The sequence below is a fragment of the Lissotriton helveticus genome, chromosome 8, assembly GCF_964261635.1.
Source record: "Lissotriton helveticus chromosome 8, aLisHel1.1, whole genome shotgun sequence".
NCBI lineage: Eukaryota > Metazoa > Chordata > Amphibia > Caudata > Salamandridae > Lissotriton > Lissotriton helveticus.
This window is the reverse complement of record NC_136069.1, coordinates 717,895,955-717,913,306: the sequence shown is the minus strand read 5'-3', so window position 1 is coordinate 717,913,306 and position 17,352 is coordinate 717,895,955. Positions and strand designations below refer to the sequence as shown.

Here is a 17,352-nt window from a genome sequence, read left to right as displayed (position 1 = left end):
GTTAACTACCAAAAGTGAGCATCCATAACGAATAAGTGCTATAGCATCACAATCTTAGTGACTCTTGGCGATTTCCAAGTAAGTACAAATATAAACTTTTCTAACTGCAGTCTGCAGGCACGTACCAATGGCCAGTGAAAAATAAAATTCCAGTTTTCTGCATCAAACCACTTTATGGCACTTGCCACACAACTGATCATTTGTAGAGTTTAAATACTTCTTGTTCCTACAGATTGGAATTGGAAAATGTGCAGCCCCCGACTTTAACAAGTCATATTACTACTATTGACAAATGTAGCCCAGCATAAAATGCCACCTAAAAGGATTACCAATTTACAGCCTGGGCACAATGATCTACAGACGGAAATAACTGTGGGATTTATTTCATCATGACAATTCTGGCTGTTTATGCAAATTAAAAACACATTAAGTGGTGTCAAAGCAGTACTATAGAGAAAGCAAACAATTCGCAGTATTTTGGATTAAAAAAACAAATCTACTTATTTTTTAAGATAAATAGCTGTTCAGGCAGAATTCTCAGCAGGGATTTAGCCATAGGAAAGGATTGGCACTCCTAAGAGGTAGGTGTGTGTACATATACTCATACATATATATATATATATATATTATATATATATATATATATACACACACACATACATATACATACACACACACACGTGTAACTGCAACATACACTGAATTCAGACAAGTGATTTGACAACCCCCACCTGATCTCAGTTAGGATGGAATACATCATTTCAAACAGAGGTTCAATGTAATTTCCCAAACGTTAATAACAGTTCACATTGATGGCAAGCCAGATGGAAATCGGACCATGGGCCACTGCTAAAGTAGTGGGGTACAGGCAAATATTGTGATGAGAAGTTTCTCTAGGCACCTTATTTAACCTAAGCATTTGCAATACAATTTACAATATACCCGATAGTACTGGTAGGACCACTGTCAGTTTATTCCCTGAAATTCTTCCCCTTGAAGCAATTTGGAGGGGGAATATCAATTTTGCTGCTCAATTTTAATTGTTAAAAACACAGATGCCCCTTTGTACCAGTCGTGGCCCATGCATGTAAGAGCGGCCGGGGCGGGGGGAAATCGACAGTTGACCATGACAGAAAATTACAAGATTTTCCCTCAGTAATCTGTCAAAACACCCCCCACTATTACCTGCATGGGCCACAGCGCTTTGCTACTCTGCCATTATTCAAGCCACCTATAACCACATGCATATCATACCTTGTCATGCCACTTCATATGCTAGTACGTTAAAATGTCTTTGGGAATTATGTATGCATGTGTGTTCGGAAAACAAACTAAACTCGGCACCAGACGACTAGTAAGAATCTTTAGAATAAACTAATCTTTTATAACTCGGGCATATCTGATTAGTGCAAAATTGTGCTAGACCAGCAAATCAACTCTATGAAAGAGAAACAACTAAGTTTTTTGCACTCCTACTCAAAAGAAGACCACTTGGTGAAGAGTAGAAATGTATTTTATTATACAGATTCCAAATTTATTGTACAGATTAAAATAACTTCCAAAATAAACAATCCAAAACGCTTTCATCATAAAGCACGAATGGTTACTATATAACAGCTTAAAACATACTATGTAAGAAGACTAAAATCCTACAAGTGAATTTAACTTTCAAAATTATAATTTTGCTGCAAACACTCATGTGAAGCAAACTCCAACCACATTTCGTTAAAGAAAAAAATTCAAAGTTAAATTGTATAAAAAATATATATAAAAGATTAGGGTAATAAATCATTGAGCCACAGAACTGCAGGAGAACATGATTGAAAATTAACAAAGACCTAGTAATTACAAATTAATAACTTAGTCAAGGGAAGAATAAATATCAATAAAATAGATACACAACTAGATAGACTGGGCAAAAATATAACTGGAAGACCCAATTATAATCCTTTCTTACAGCCATCTGTATAGGTTTACCAGTAGGTAAAGTAGTCCATTAAAAGTGCCATGTAAATATCCTAAAATTGATGCAAATAACTTTGCACAGGTCAAAACGTTCTCCTGCATCTCACCTAACGATGGCATTTGAGTTACAAGAAAATCACTTTTCTGTTCTTACTTCTAGAAAGACAGCCATTTTATTTTTGTCCACACACAAAGAAAGAACTTTACAAACCTATCTGCCATTTTGCATAGATGCCCCACATGTTTGGTCTACTATATTGAAGGCTGCACTGTAGTTCATGTGACGAATACATTTAGCCTTTTATTGCAGATTGCTATGCTGACAAAATAAAAGTTAACAGATCATTTTATTCTGAAAACTGTAAATTTACAAATAAATTTGCTGGCATCTGTCAAGACAGCTTACCTTCAGGATCCAACTGAGCAATGGTTTGATATACTGTTGAATAAAAGTGCTCCCTCTTAGCGTTCTTGCACAAATAACTGGGCACAGTAAATACTTTGCAAAACTTGAGAATTAAATTCATATTTACTAACGTTATCAAATAGGGATGTCACAGCTGCAAGTAAGTTAGGACTAAGTTTGAAAATATGGATTACATACCATTTTGGACTGTGTGCTTTAGACCTCGAATCCCCCAAAAAAATTTCACTATCACTCAATTAGAAAACAATAACTTTTCAGGTGTTTTTTTCTTTACTCGCAGCATTCAAATTGTTTTGTTCCCCACCTAATCTACACATTTGGATAACATACTTCTTTTCTAACGTAATTTGCTCCCCATAACCGCCAAACTGTTTTGTTTTTAAAACTTTAGATCAAACATGCGTTTGTTGGCCTAGTGTTCAAAGTTAAATTTGAACCACATTTCTACATGTTGGTCAAATAAAAATATAAATTAGTCTGATTTATGCTGGCTGTAATTAGTGACAAGTATCACTTTCCCGCTTTCACCGAAACATACCCATTTTCTTGGCCTGCACACAACCATTTTAAAATAACTCCTATTTATTTGCCAGTTTAGTGCACCGTCTACGAAATCCAACTGGCAATAAATCTTCAAGGACTTTAACATTTTTAAACATGATCAACACTATCTCTATCCTCAAGAATTTATACTTGGCATTAATCACATCAGGCCCAATACAAAACAAAAGTATGTACAACATTACACTTTCCATCCGTGGAGGGAAATCGCTTCAGTCCGTGCCTTAAGCAACTCAGAAAATTTCCAGGGTGGGAAAAGGTCAGATAATGAATGCTCACAACCATACAGTTTGTGGGCGTTTACAAACTTAGATGGCATACAACGACTTGTAACAACAGCCTGTAGGTTAAGTGATAAACGATCCACCAAACCGAAAATCTAGAGAAAATGTCATATCATATACAGTAAATGAGATTTTTTTTAACAATCTGTAGGAAAAAAGAATGCCTCAGTGCTGAGAGACCAACATATTTTGACAATGATTGGCATGACACTGCTACATAATGGGGAGACGAAATATGTAACACCACCGGTTGGCAATTCGCCTACTTACGCTTAGATGCTTTACTGACCTCTAGAGAGGTCAACGACTTGGTGTGAGTTTTACAAACTCAATGATGCACAGCCCAGATTCACGATCGAACATGCAGCACAGACTTTGCTCATTGTTACTCAGAATTACCCTTAAATGAATAGGCCCCGCAATCTGCACCAAAACAGGACAAACCACGAGACAGGTTACATAGATGTGCGATAGCTCATGCAGGACCAGACAAACATACTAATGACAGAGGACGGGTTCATCAAAGCTTAAAGTGAAAATCAGCCAAAACACAAAATTAGTATATTAAGCCATGCAGCAAGTCACTTGTGGGTACAATCTATATAAAGCAGTCATATGGAGACGGTGGGGTTGCAGAGGAAGAAGTACATATCTACCAGAAAGCGACAAATGCCAGTGGATAGCAAACCACACCATGCAAAAGCATTAAGATCCTCCCATGAATAACGCGGTTTCAGCCCAGAAAAGAAAACATTGCTCAACTACCATTTTAGTCCGCGAGGGTCACTGCAGTTCTACTGGAGGAAGAGCAAATGAAAAGTAATTAAATCAGAGAAATTGAAAAATACACAAAAGGCAATATTTTATCAATCAAGCATTTCACACAAGATCTAGTTCTTCTAGTACACACGACTGGTTGGGAGTGCTTTGAACCGAGCAGGCCACAGCTAAAAGGTGAATACAGTTGCACACTGGTAACTTAATGCTTTCAGAAAGGTGGGGACAGATGTAAAGAACCCAGTATCCAAGAAAATGACAATACAGAGGTCTAATGCACAAGGGAAGAGACCAAAATATGACAAAATCCTTAACTTTGTACAAAACTGCGGTTCTAACAGATAAACGCACTTTGTAACAACTTTACATAGACTGTTAGTAATGGCATAACTTTCTACAGATTACCATTTAAACTCTTATTTTAGCACCTACACCAACACTGATAATTTTCAATTAAATATGGTACACAGTAACTATGCTACTCAAAATTTAGCGATATTTATTATTATTTCTTACAAATTTGTAATCGTCACTAAATAGAAATTATCCATATACTTCACATTAGAAACAACTGGAAGAGTAAAAGAAAGGTTATATGTATCCACATACATTTCAGCACTTTAGTTCACTATTCTTAACTCGACTGCCCACTTACCAGTTAAAGCTCACACCCAAACAAGTTCTTTACAAATCAATTGGTACCCGGAAATCAATTGTGTTGCATGGGGCACATTTAAATAAAAAAGTATTATATTCTTGGTTTGCTGCTCCATTTTACTTTCTCCGTGCCTCAATCCCCACTATCCTCAACAGGCCGGGACAAGTGCAATACCATTGAGAAAATAAAGCATTGCAACCGCTCCCAACCTGCACAGAAAGGGGCACCACTGTGATGGCATGCTCACCGACTGCCGCTGCTAAAGTCGGTTTTGCATGGATTTGCACAGCAAGAGTAGTCATGGCTGGATGCAAACCTGCAAAACTAACCAGAGATCAGCGTTTCATATGCCATTAGACTTGCAGGAACGCCAGGGTTTGATGTTTCATAGCTAGCGGTACTTCAAGTGCTCATAATACAGTAGATTATAATACACTACCTGCACTATAAGCACTTTAGTGCTACTAAAGCCAAAGTTAATCCTCAGAGGTGCACACTCCCGTCTACGGTGACCATCACAGGCCACCATCAGATTTGCATAGATTTGCACAACTACATTCTTCTTGTAGTGCAACTATGCAAAACTGGCAGTGACCTGTAGGATGCGGCAGGCTTCAGCAGAGGCACGTGTTGGAGCTTCTTGCATGGTCTTCGGCAAATGAAGACATGTTGCATTTTATGCCAGAAGGAGCACTTAGGGCAGTAGATGCTAATCTACGTCACTATCTGCACTAGATGCACCTTAGAATAAAAAGCAATACATAGTAAAAGCATTAGCAGAAGTCATGGTCAATATAATGCTACAAGTGCCTTCACTGCAGTAGGTCATTAAATCACTACCTGCACTGTAAGCACTTTGGCATTATATTAACATGGTCAGCAGATATGAACAATGTATTTTTACACACTTACAGAAAAGGACACAAGTTGCCAATATGTTAAATTATTCGCAATGATTTACTGTTTGCCCATCCATAATAGTGCACAATTTAACAAAGAAACAACCCCAAACGTTCTCCCAGTGATTAACAATGAAAACGTTACCAGATGCCCGCCTCAGTAGATAAAGGAGGAATGCAATATGTTTCCACACCATAAATATTTACTTTTTATTGTTTTAAACATATCTTTGAAAATAAAAAGCTTTTTTGGAGGTTTTAATTCTTTCCAAAGATAGCAGGGCATAACAAACATGGTCATGGATAACTAAAGTCAATGTGCAAATATTTGTATAGCACCGGTGTAATTAATTACTTAGCAAGAATCACAAACAATTTACTGTATCCTAACTTAACTGATATGAGAATTTAGATCCAAAGGTCGGTTCACACAATATTCACTTTACATATGAATACACTTCTGTATTGTACATGAATATCTGGCACATAGAAAGATCCCAGCAGTCACTAGTTAAAGCAATCAATAAATATTCCAGAACACAGCAGACGCGTTTTACAGTTTAGTTGTACATGTATTAGTGTCAATAACAGCAATATATCATTTCACTGTGAACACAAAGTGCAAAGCTGACCTGAGACCAGTTAAGCTTGTAACCTCGTCACTACCCTACAAAACTCACAACGGAGAGATACTCAGTGGAGGTTCTTAAGATTAAGTTTAGTATTCAAATGTCCTCATTTGAACTTTAGGTTATATTTTCATCTTTCACATGTATGAAAGACAGAAAAGCGTCTGTAAAGGTACATTCTGCCTACAGGACATGTCCTTTTTCATTCTTTTTAATGCCAATGATGTAACGAACTCTCATGTCCTACTTATTTTGAATGATCACACAACGTGTGTGCTACAGAGGCACTAACGTGAGAAATTGTTCTAGCTTACCATTAAAAAATGCATTACCAAAACTAGAGGGCCCATCGAACTTCTGGCATTTGCTTTTCTCCGTCTGGGTCTCCAATAACCTGAAATAGCAGGTAAAAGGAGTTACTAAACACTAAATTAAACATTGAAAACACAGAAGCGTTTGCTCTATTGTGTGCGCCCCCCCTCAAATTTTACAAACCATGTAATTTATGCAGTTGAAGCACAAAAACAATATATTAGGAGAGAAGAAAGTAGACATCACTATACTTCTACTAAAAGATGCACTATGGAGGGAACTGTCATACAGTAAGGGGAGCAAGTCCATTTTTGGAGCACTGACCAGGGGATGAGCTGAAAGGCACACTCCCATCCCCACAAGACAGGCCTCCAGTTAGGTGCTGCAGTGCTTACAAAAGGTATAATGTGCAGCTTCCTCATATTCCCAAAGTATGTATGAAGCTCCTACTATTAATGCCCCCCTGCCCCCCCGGTGTGTGACAAGCGAATGTATGTGGGGTTGGGATGCCAACTATTCTGCTACAGTCATCTCTAGAACTATTTAACAGTACTGGAACTAGAGTCCAGCGCTAAGCAGAGACTATGTGGACTCAAGTTTGTCCGAGTCAAATTATCAACAGCCTGCCCCCTCACCCGCATCCTTAGCCCTTGCAGCGTATGTTGGCCAGCAAGTCTGAATCTGAGAAAGTCTGCGCTATAACGTCTTCCCTCATGTTCCACAAATAGTAGGTTGTGCTTGAGCAGAAGTGAATTGCAGGTCTACTAAAGTTGAATGTTTGCCATAATCTGAGTATTCAGAGCCCGGAAAGGATGGGAATTATGCAATATAAAAATTCGCTACTAATTCACAGTAACAATGTTAAAGGTGCACTGTCTTAGGCGGAGATACCAATTTCAAAGTTTGTCCCGTGAACAATCACGAACAGTGTTGAATAATATGCTTAAAGTTTTATAGATGGATTCTCATACACTTCTTCCACAGGCACAATTCCTAGAATCCAAGAAACTAATGACAAAGCAATCTTAAATCAAAACCATTTGATACTATTCCACTCCCGGGCTTTAGTCGAAGTACCAATAAAGCAGGGAAGTGATGTATTTATTAATAAGTACACACAAACTTATTTTCACATTGTTCCATTAACTGCCCACCTTCCCATCTCAAGACAAAGATATTGACAGAAAGATCAAAACAGTATCCTAGTATGGTCCTTTAATTCAGAGCTCCGAGGCTCGACATAAAACTGAGTGGCTGTGTCTTACTGCTGATTTAAGAGAGTTGCATCTGAATATTTGAGGATTAATTCATAAACCATTTTTAATGACCAATTTACCCCCCCCCCCCCGATTACGATGTGTTTTTTATCTGAAACAAAGCCTTTCTTACTTCCGTATATTCATGAATATGTTGAACCCACGCCTGAAACAAGACACCTACTCCAAGATATTGCAACGTAAATCGAGACTTGATGGTATTAAACATACAGAAGCAAGAAGGGCAATCCATCCAATATGAGCCTGGGGCACCACTGTGCTGTAGGAAATGACCCAATTATAAATCTATGTGAAATGTATGGTGATGTTCCATTCTACTGTTGCACAAAATAGAGACCATTCTCAGGACTAAATATACAGTTTATGTAGAGGACCCCAGAAAAAGGTTCTAAATTAAAAAAAACAGGAAAAAAACACTGTACGCCACAACACTGAAAGCACAGCAAGCGTGTAAATTTGCACACCACTTGTGTGATGAAAGTAATGCCAGTAGATCGAGACATTTCCTACACCAGTGATACGGTCTCCGGGAAAGTTACTGGCATGATGTATCGCACAATTCTCTCCCAATAAGACATATGGAAATATGTACAGCCAATAGTCGGGGTAAATGTGTATATTTTGTTATTAGAACACATTGAAACCTCTCGTTTAAATACATACCACCTGAATGTCATATTGCTGGAACGTCTGAATCCTTATTTGGCGTTTTGCTGCATGAATCTGTAATATCAGATATCTGATTAAGTCTTAAGAATTTCGTTCAATGTGTTTTAGTTTTCTAAATACATAGTTATTTACATTATAACAATGTTTTTCTAAATGATGTATTTGTTCGTCATTTACATTACAGAATAAATCCTAGCTTCTCACAGAATAAGTTTTGTGGACCTGACCCAGAACCTTAATTCAATCATGTAGGACCAGATTCTACTTTTTCATAACCCAGATTTCTCGTAGTGATCTTTTCGGAACAACAGTGTGCCACTTCCTTTTGTAACAGGTAAGGCTAATGTTAACAAGTTTACACCTTTGAGTCCAAGCTTTATCAAATGTTGTATACCACAATCTATTCAAATGCAGGAAACCACTTTATGTACATTTAAATGAAATGCAAGATCCCACTGAGAACAAATAAGCCCATCTTCTCTTTAGAAGCTGATGCAGGATTCCGTGTCTGTCACCTATGGTTGACAGACACAGATGACATTACTCCAACTTTAATGCGGGGGGGGGGGGGGCGCGGTTGCAATAAAAGGGGATGATTTGCAGGCTGGTGTATCCAAAGATATTAGTTTACACCATATGCCCCCAAGCATACTGGACTGTCCCATGGTTAAATGCTTGCTGACAAATAAATGCATCATGAACTGCTTTATGCGAGTAATGATGATATTGGTTCAATAGCATCCCTGAGGTGAAAACTGCCCCTCATGTGTATTATAGTGTTTAACCTATTTCCAGTAGAATCCATAGGTTTTATTTGCATTTCCAGTGACTTCAACCATGCAAGTTTTACAGTTGAAGCACCAAACAAAATATTATGAGAGAAGAACGTAGACACCAGTATAGTTATACTAAAAGATGCAACATGGAGGCAACTTTCATTCAGTAAGGAGAGCAAACCAATAATTTATGCAGCACTGAGTTTAGGTTGATATGGTAAAATGCACACCCCAATCCCCACAAGACCGGCCTTCCGGTTAGGAGGTACAGTACTTACAAAAAGCACGAGTTGCTTCCCTAGATTCCCAAAGCACCCCAAAGGTGTATGCTAAAACATGGGGGCACCTGTTCCCTTCCTGCTACAGCCATCCCTGGAGCTATTTAACAATACCCAACCTAGAGCCCGGCACCAAGCAGGGACTAAGTGGACTTAAGTTTCTTAAAGTCCAATTATCAGCATGTCCCCTCACCAGCATACTTAGCCCTGTAGCATGTGCTGGCCAGCATGTCTCAAGCTGGGACAATGCAGTAGAGGAGGAGGAAGAGGGTGGTGTCTAAAGGTGATACAGGACTACACACCAGAAACAAGCATTTACAATGCAACGGTTTCGCCTCAATGTCGATCCGCGCGAGACTAGCGCACCCCGGGGTGCACCATTGCAGCTCCAGTGCTTCAATGCACCAGCTCACCGACAGGGGTGTGAACGGACAGCGGGAGGGGGGCGCGGGAACGGGCACACATGGACACTGTTCACTATCATATTCAAATTCTGATCCGCAACTCTTCCTTCTGTTATGAAGCATCACTTTTCACGATCACAGTCACACTCAGTCCCTTCTCTCTCCCTTATGTGCTAGTCGGAGTTTACCAGCATAAAACACCCCTGCCCCCGTAATATCCTTTAACCTCTGGCACACAGTCACTCGCATGCCCCTTCAACTCTACCTTGTGACCCCACTACTCACCTGTATGACCTCGTTCACCTCCCGGATACACTCCACCATGTGCTGAAGGATCTGTTCAGCCGTCAACACTTCGTAGCGATAATCCTCCTCGTCGTGGCCTGGACCCAGTGCACTGCCCCCAACGCCACTGACTCTGCCAGGTTCTAGTCCGTCCCTCTCACCACTGCCCAAGCCAGGCTCAACTACCCCCAAATCAAGGTGTTCGTCCTCCGGCTCCTCCTCTGCGCTGTCCTCGCTACACTCCTCGTCGAACTCGTAGTTGTAGCCCTCGTCCGAGTCCATGGCGACTGCGGGCCGGGGAGAGGCCTGTGACAGCGCGCCCTCCGAGGCCCACGGGTTGCTCCTCGCGGCGCCAGCCGCACTACCCGCGCCTGGTCACCGTGAGCGATATGTCAAGACCGGACACCCCGCGTCTCTTTCCGGGGCTCACGCGCAGTATCGCGTGTCAGCTGATTAGACGCCCCGGCTCTCCCGGACTGCTCAAACTCTCTTGATGTTTCCAGCACCCCTCGCTGTGTAGAGCTCGTTTGGGGATGTTCTGCGCATGAGGAAAGTATAGAGACTCCCCCCTCCTTCACCTCACGGGTCTCTAATATGGCGCATGCGCACAACGAAGTGGCAGACGCTATTCACCACTAAATGTTCTTCCAGCCTCGCACGCTCGTACACATACTGTCTGAAGCAAACAGTACAAAGCGAAACATTCTTAACACGGGCCATGTTGCAAGGGTCGCAGACGTAAAACAAACAGGGAGACAACATAAGACGGGGTACACAAACACGGGGCATGTGGGAAGAGTGTCGCACTTACCTTTATCTCGAGGAAAAAAAGATACCTGAAACCACAAGCCGTAGACGAGCCAAAGAAAATCGGAAATTAAGAAAAAAAAAACATAAGTAACAAGCATACCGTGCAAAGCAAAACATTCACAACACGGGGCAGCAACGAGACACCAATCCGGCTGAAGGCACTCCTGAAAATACGAAAACACGGGGAAAAAAATAAATAAATAAACCCCGCCGCACTGACGTGAGAAAAGGGGCCGGATGAGAAAAATTCTCCAGAAACGCCCACGAGTCGCCTCGCAGGATGACTGACGCCTCTGTTTGCCAATGGCTAGCGTCCATTTATGGAGCTAGCCAATGGGAAACAGAGGTGGGCCGAACATCCATACTGTAACTAAAAGATTTCGGCCTGGGCGGAGCACTGCGTGCTCTCGCCAGGTCGAAACCTAAAAAGGGAGGAGATGGAGGGTAGACTAGGGGGATTGTGTGGGGGCTAACGTAGATAAGCCAAAAAACTATTAAAATGCACCCATCAATCCAACAGTGTCACAAAAATTTCCATTTCCGGGGCGAAAGTCAGATAATAGATGTCACATTGTTCTGGGGGGGATTAAATGCAAGCGTGTAACTTTTTTTTTTTTTACTTTTTAAAGAGTTTTATATAGCACGGAACTAGACCCGATAGTATCAGAGCACCAGTTTTGTTACACGAGGATACATTCATTTTTGTTCGGCACAGGAGGATTGCGTGATTTGCCCAGAATCACAGTTTGTTGAGTCGCTGCCGAGACTAACCCGGTTCCCGAGCTTCGAGGTCGACCGCTCTAGCCGCAAGGCTACATCCTAGTGTTCCTCACTTCCCGAGTGTCCACCATTTTATTGCTGAGTTAATACTTCCCTCCATTTCATGTAACCCTGGGCGTAGTACTACGCTAGCGGAGAGTGTGTAGTTTGCGCTACTACGCGAAGCAAATTGCAAAAGCGCATAGCGGGCATTTTTTGCTTGCTCGCGGTCCTCAACATCAAGTAGGCGACCGTGAGCGAGCAAAACCAACATCCCGCCAAGACAGTTTTCTCATTCACTATCAGCAACATCAAGTTGCCGATTGAGAGCGTGAAAAATAAACCTCTTGGCGAGATTCTCAACGCAGGGTCAGGTTTCTCATTGCAAGTGGTTGCGTATGCTCGCGATGAGAAGCTACCAGTCCACGTTGTACCCAAAAATTCAGAGATGTGCTAATAACCACTGATTCAAAACTCCATATCTTCTTGCTCCCCTTTCAGAAATACATAGGTTTCCTTGATACCTATTTTTCACTTTTTTTACCAAATGAATTGCTGTATACATGGTACACAATGAAAAACTATTACAAGGTGCAACTCAGTTATTGGCTCTGGGTACATTGGATTCTTGGTCAACCTATAATAATAATAATAATCCACATTTGTATAGCGCACAATCACCCGTTAGGGTCTCTAGGCGCTGGGGGGGCCGTCGGGAAGATTAAGCAAGCTATTGCCCAGAGTCGCATGGTGCTGGGCTAACCTGCCGCCGGGGATAGAACCATGATCCCCAGATTCCAGCGTCAGTCGCCCTGGCCGCGACGCCACACCTCTACAAGCCCCATATATCCCAGAAACAAGAATGTGGTCTACTTTTCAGACATGTATAGCTTTTTGGGCTCTAATACTGTTTTCACACCCATTTCTACCACTAACTGGAAGGAGGCTGAAAGCACAAAATAGCCTATTTTTCCTATGTCCCTGTAAAATCACAAAGATGTAGAAAATGTGTGATTTTCTGACAAAAGTCTGCCTGTTCCCGAAAGCTGGCGATTTTAGCACCTAAGCCTTTTGATACAATTTGCAGGGGAAAAGAACTGATGCTTTTTTCTGCAGCTTTTCCTCCTATTTTCCCCAAAAATGTAGCTGTTTCGCCAGATTTCTCTGTCCCCTCCAGAGAAATACACAAACCCTGGGTACCTTTAAAATCATCAGGATGTTGGAAGAAAAGGACAAATTTGGTGAGGATACCGTAGTTGGATGAAAAGGTATGGGGGCCCAAGCACGAACTATCCGAAATAGACACCAAAAAAAGGTGGCATGGTAGCGAAACATACTCTTAGAAAGTTACTTTGTGTTATTTAAGTTCGATCAATTAGATTTCAGTAGATGCTCAAAGTCATTGAGGCTAGCTAACATAGCACCTATTTTTCAGCCAAAGCATGACGCTTGACAGCAGCACAACATACAAATCATAGTGCTTGCTGTTCTTCTGATACTGCAATCCAATAAAACAGCTCCGTTTCGAAAACCAAATTTTAGCAGATTAAGAACTATATACAAATAAAAAAAGCAAACAAGACATTTTTAAAATGTCACCCGTGAAGGAAATTGAAATTAAGAGGCCAAAAATGTAGCAGGTATCCGTGTTGGGGGAAAGAATCGGCGCAAGTACAACAAAATGAATACAATATGGACAATACGTCTGCCCAACAGAAGAACTGGGTAACAATAGCAAAAAGAACAGTAGGTAAAAATTTCGTTTTTTGCACAAGTTTGGATTTTTGAATTAAATAAAAAAGTAATGTGTGCGTTTGATGTTCACTTGTTTCTGTATATTCTTTTGCAGTTGAAGTCAGACATTGCGTGAGTGAGTGTTCCTGGACTCGATTAGTGACTCAGTGGGGATCGTCAAAAGTCAAAGGAGTAAGAACCACTGCGATAGAAGATACGAGGACCCAGTGTCTTGGACACACCAGGTCCTGCGAGGATCGAAACAAATTAACAATAAACCAGTAGGAGGAACAGACATGCTTTTATAAGAACCAGTGGCTGCAAGGTAATTGCAGAAAAAAGGTATTGCCCCGTGTTAGTAAGTCTCCCACAAGGCAATACCCAGGACCCACTAAAAACCCACGCTTTTTTTGTCTATCCCAAATTTACGGAGTGGTGTTTAAATTTCCCTTGGATGTTTTAATTACAATTGTTCACACTACGATGCATGATTTGAGCACCATTGATGGCAGTCACCAATTCTAATCGTGTCACTCGATTTGCAAGAAATTTGCTGAGACAACAATGTTGTCGAACCAATTTATTGTGTGTAGTGTATAGCATGTCACAATTACATCTCTAACAAAGTGCGATAATGTTTTGGATAAAAACAATCCAATTCATCAGTACTAATCAGACTTTTTTGTCTTCTGCACAAAACTGCACCTAGACTGAAAGGCTGCAGGGGCACTTTATGTAGATCAGGCTAGGTGTGCCCTAGCTGATCTTCAAATATATTTTGCTGGAATTGTGGCTGCGTTGTAGATCAGACTTCTCTGACGCTGCTGTTTGGGTCTCGGTAATGTAAGGGTGTCTAAGGTAAAGTGGAATTGAAAGCAAACCTGGCTCGATAAGCAAAAAGTGGCACAAAGGAAAGTAGACTGACTTGGAGCAGTCACGGGACTTGTACCTTGCTAGGAACTGTAGTCTATTTATGATGCGATATGCGGGGCAAAACAAAATGCCAGAATACAAAACACCGTGCTCTCGAGCACCACATATGCCCAATTAAACCAAGAGGCCCTTAAAGCAACGAGTCACCAAGGAATGCATTTTGTCATCGTGTCAAAAACAAATGTAACCACAAAATGAGATGCTCATATTTACCTACACTTTAGAAGCCTTGTGTAAAAACACGAGTTCTAAGTGTGATGCAGAAGCTTGTAGGGGCGCTCACTTAGCAGCATTCGAAATCTGGAGGGAAAGAAAGCGACATGGTTTACACCTATGGGAGGGGTTTTGGTTGCACATTAACGGTCTCGAATAAGCAACTGTAATAATGCAAGGCCCTCTAGCAAGCGAGTCGCGTGGTTGGTGCAAGGTTGCCTTGCCTTTGAAGTTTGTGCGGGAACAGCGACGACCTAGTGCTTTATGACCGAAGAATGGGAAATCTAAGGTTCAATATCACATGAGCAGACCCTCGCTGATAAAACCGTTAAAGTAAAACGTACAGACATGTGGCTGAATTGTAGGTGTGAAAATTGTCCTGTCTGTCGCACGCAGGGAAAACCGTATTAATCAACTCTTCATGGACATGACCTGTGCAAACTAAAATTTGTAAGTGTCTGATTTTTTTCTACTTCAAAACACAAGTGTTTGAATAAATAATGCCGAAAGTTAAATAATAAAAAATGCTTTACATAATAAAATAAAAATCTGGGACTAGACCGAAAGACATGGAGGCGAAAGTTATCCGGCGTGTTCTCACTTTTATAATTGTTCACTTCCTGGAACGGTTACGAAACCAGGCAAGCCACTTCTAGGAGAGTAATATAGGAGGGATAAGAAAGCAACAAGCGTGTGAAACGTGGGTAGGAAATGCAGAGGGAACGAGAACCTGCAAGCGATAACGACAGGTGCGAGAATTTAGGGCAGAGCGGGAGGGAATTCCCTGGCCGGGCGCTCGAGCGCACGCTGCGTGCTCCGCGCTGCTGCCTCGTGGCGCCGCCGCAGTGTGCGCAGCACAGGCCGGGGGAGGGGCCGCGCGCGCAGCCCTCACACCGGCGGACAGCGAGCGGGTGGAAGACCACCTGCGGGGTTTTGGACAGTGCAGCGAGTTTTTTTTTTAACCGGGGCGGCCGGCAGGCCACGGAGATCCGGGCCCACCGCTCGCGAAGGGGGGGGGCGCTAACGGCAAGCCGTAGGAGACGATCCTGGTGGCACTGCCCCTCCCCCCCTCAAGCACTGCCTGCCTCCTGTTCCTCCAACATGGCGGAGGCCGCGCACCCTGCACGGCCACAATCCCCGCAGTACTAGAGATACCCGGAGCAGCGCGGCTTGCGTCCCAAACAAGGGAAGCGGGGACAGGACGGGCGCCCGCCCGCGTGGAGCGCACCGCGGTAGCCCCGCCGCACAAAGCCCCCTCACCCTCATGGCCGCCGCGTGCGAGCAGCAACACTGCGCAGCGCCTTTTTAAATCTCCCTCACTGACACCCCCAGCAGTAGTGAGGAGGAGGCGCCATGCGCGACAACACGCACCGCGCCTCCACCACCATCAACCGCGCTCACACCACCTGAACCAGGGCTCCCCATCCATCCACTCACCGGCAGCAAACACCACCAGCCACAAAAAATCTCCGGCGATAGACACGTGCGCCACAGCGAGGCACACCACAATATAAACACACCCTGCGACCTCGCCAAACCAACACGTCGCCTGCGCCAAAAGACCTAGGAGAGCGACCAGCGCGAACAAACGCCTGAAAGAGGAATCACAAAAACATACACACTTTTCCAACCAACACCAGCCCCCGCCCCGCGAGAAAGCCCGGGGAGGGAGCGGCGCCAGGCCGCCGGGGGATGCGGCCCCAACAGGTCTCATGTCAACAACATGCGCCGCGCAGACACTCACCACTCAGCAGCCTCCATCTTCTTCCCGCCCGCGCCCCCTCCCCTTTACTATCAGCGGCCGGGCGGAGGGGGCTGCGGGACGCCGAGCTCGGGGGGAGGGGGCTGCGGGGAGCCTAAGCTACAGCGTCCGGCGGGCACAGAAAGGGGAAAATAAACGGGGACTGCAAGTAAAAGGAGCGAAAGTGGCGCCAATGCGGCCTTCATGTGACCATGTGGGTGAATGAAGGGCGTCTCCCGCCTGAACGTAAATATCTACAAGCCCCAACTCCTCATTAGCATAAAAAACAAAGTACTTCCGACCCCGAGAGCAGCCAATCCTAGGCAAGGCTGCATCCGGAGGAGGACCTCCACCCCCGCCCTCCATGGCATACTATACATCGATAACAACATCTCGCAGGCACATCATGCCCTTACCGACAGTTACATTCTCAACGGGGCACATCGTGCGCCGGCGGCAACAAAAACAAACCCCCGCCCAGTCCCCCCCATACACTCACTTCAAATAACACTGCTTGACAGGACACAGAATGCACCCGCAATGACACCCCCGAGCAGGGCACAGCGTGCACCCACGCACTGAGCACGGCAAGCGCCCACACACAAAAAACAACAGCGTTTACAGGGCGCATCACATAGTCGCTGACAACACTCCTCGCAGGGAACAGCATGCACCTACACAGACAAAAACACATCCACTCTCGGAGGCACGAAGGGGGGGGAGGGCCAGCAGCTCAAGGCTGACTGATGTTTGAAAGGCTGATTGGCAGATGGGAAGGGACGAGTCTTCCTCTTCTTCCACGAAGGAGGGAGATGCTGTCCGGAAACTTGCAGGTTTCCCCCGAATTGCGCGGGATGGATTTCCCAGTCCTAATTGGAGGCCCCATCTCTAGCCAAACCTCCTTGCTCTCGGAGAACAGCCAGAATCCCAGGGAAAGGGCTAGCGCACATAAACATTTATG

The 17,352-nt window shown here is 43.3% G+C and overlaps 1 long non-coding RNA gene across 2 annotated transcripts; it reads right to left on the bottom strand.

The window, feature by feature from the left end:
* Positions 1-1,507: 1,507 nt before the first annotated feature.
* On the bottom strand, positions 1,508-16,609 carry LOC144772865 (uncharacterized). Of its 2 annotated transcripts, XR_013599861.1 has the most exons (5): positions 16,395-16,609; positions 14,651-14,737; positions 8,453-8,512; positions 6,515-6,594; positions 1,508-4,034 (listed from the first exon to the last, which is right to left on the bottom strand). It is a non-coding gene; the product is annotated as an uncharacterized LOC144772865 (long non-coding RNA). The 2 variants fall into 2 exon arrangements; XR_013599860.1 differs by lacking the exon at positions 1,508-4,034 and having other exon boundaries at positions 5,538-6,594.
* Between the last annotated feature and the right edge of the window lie 743 nt (positions 16,610-17,352).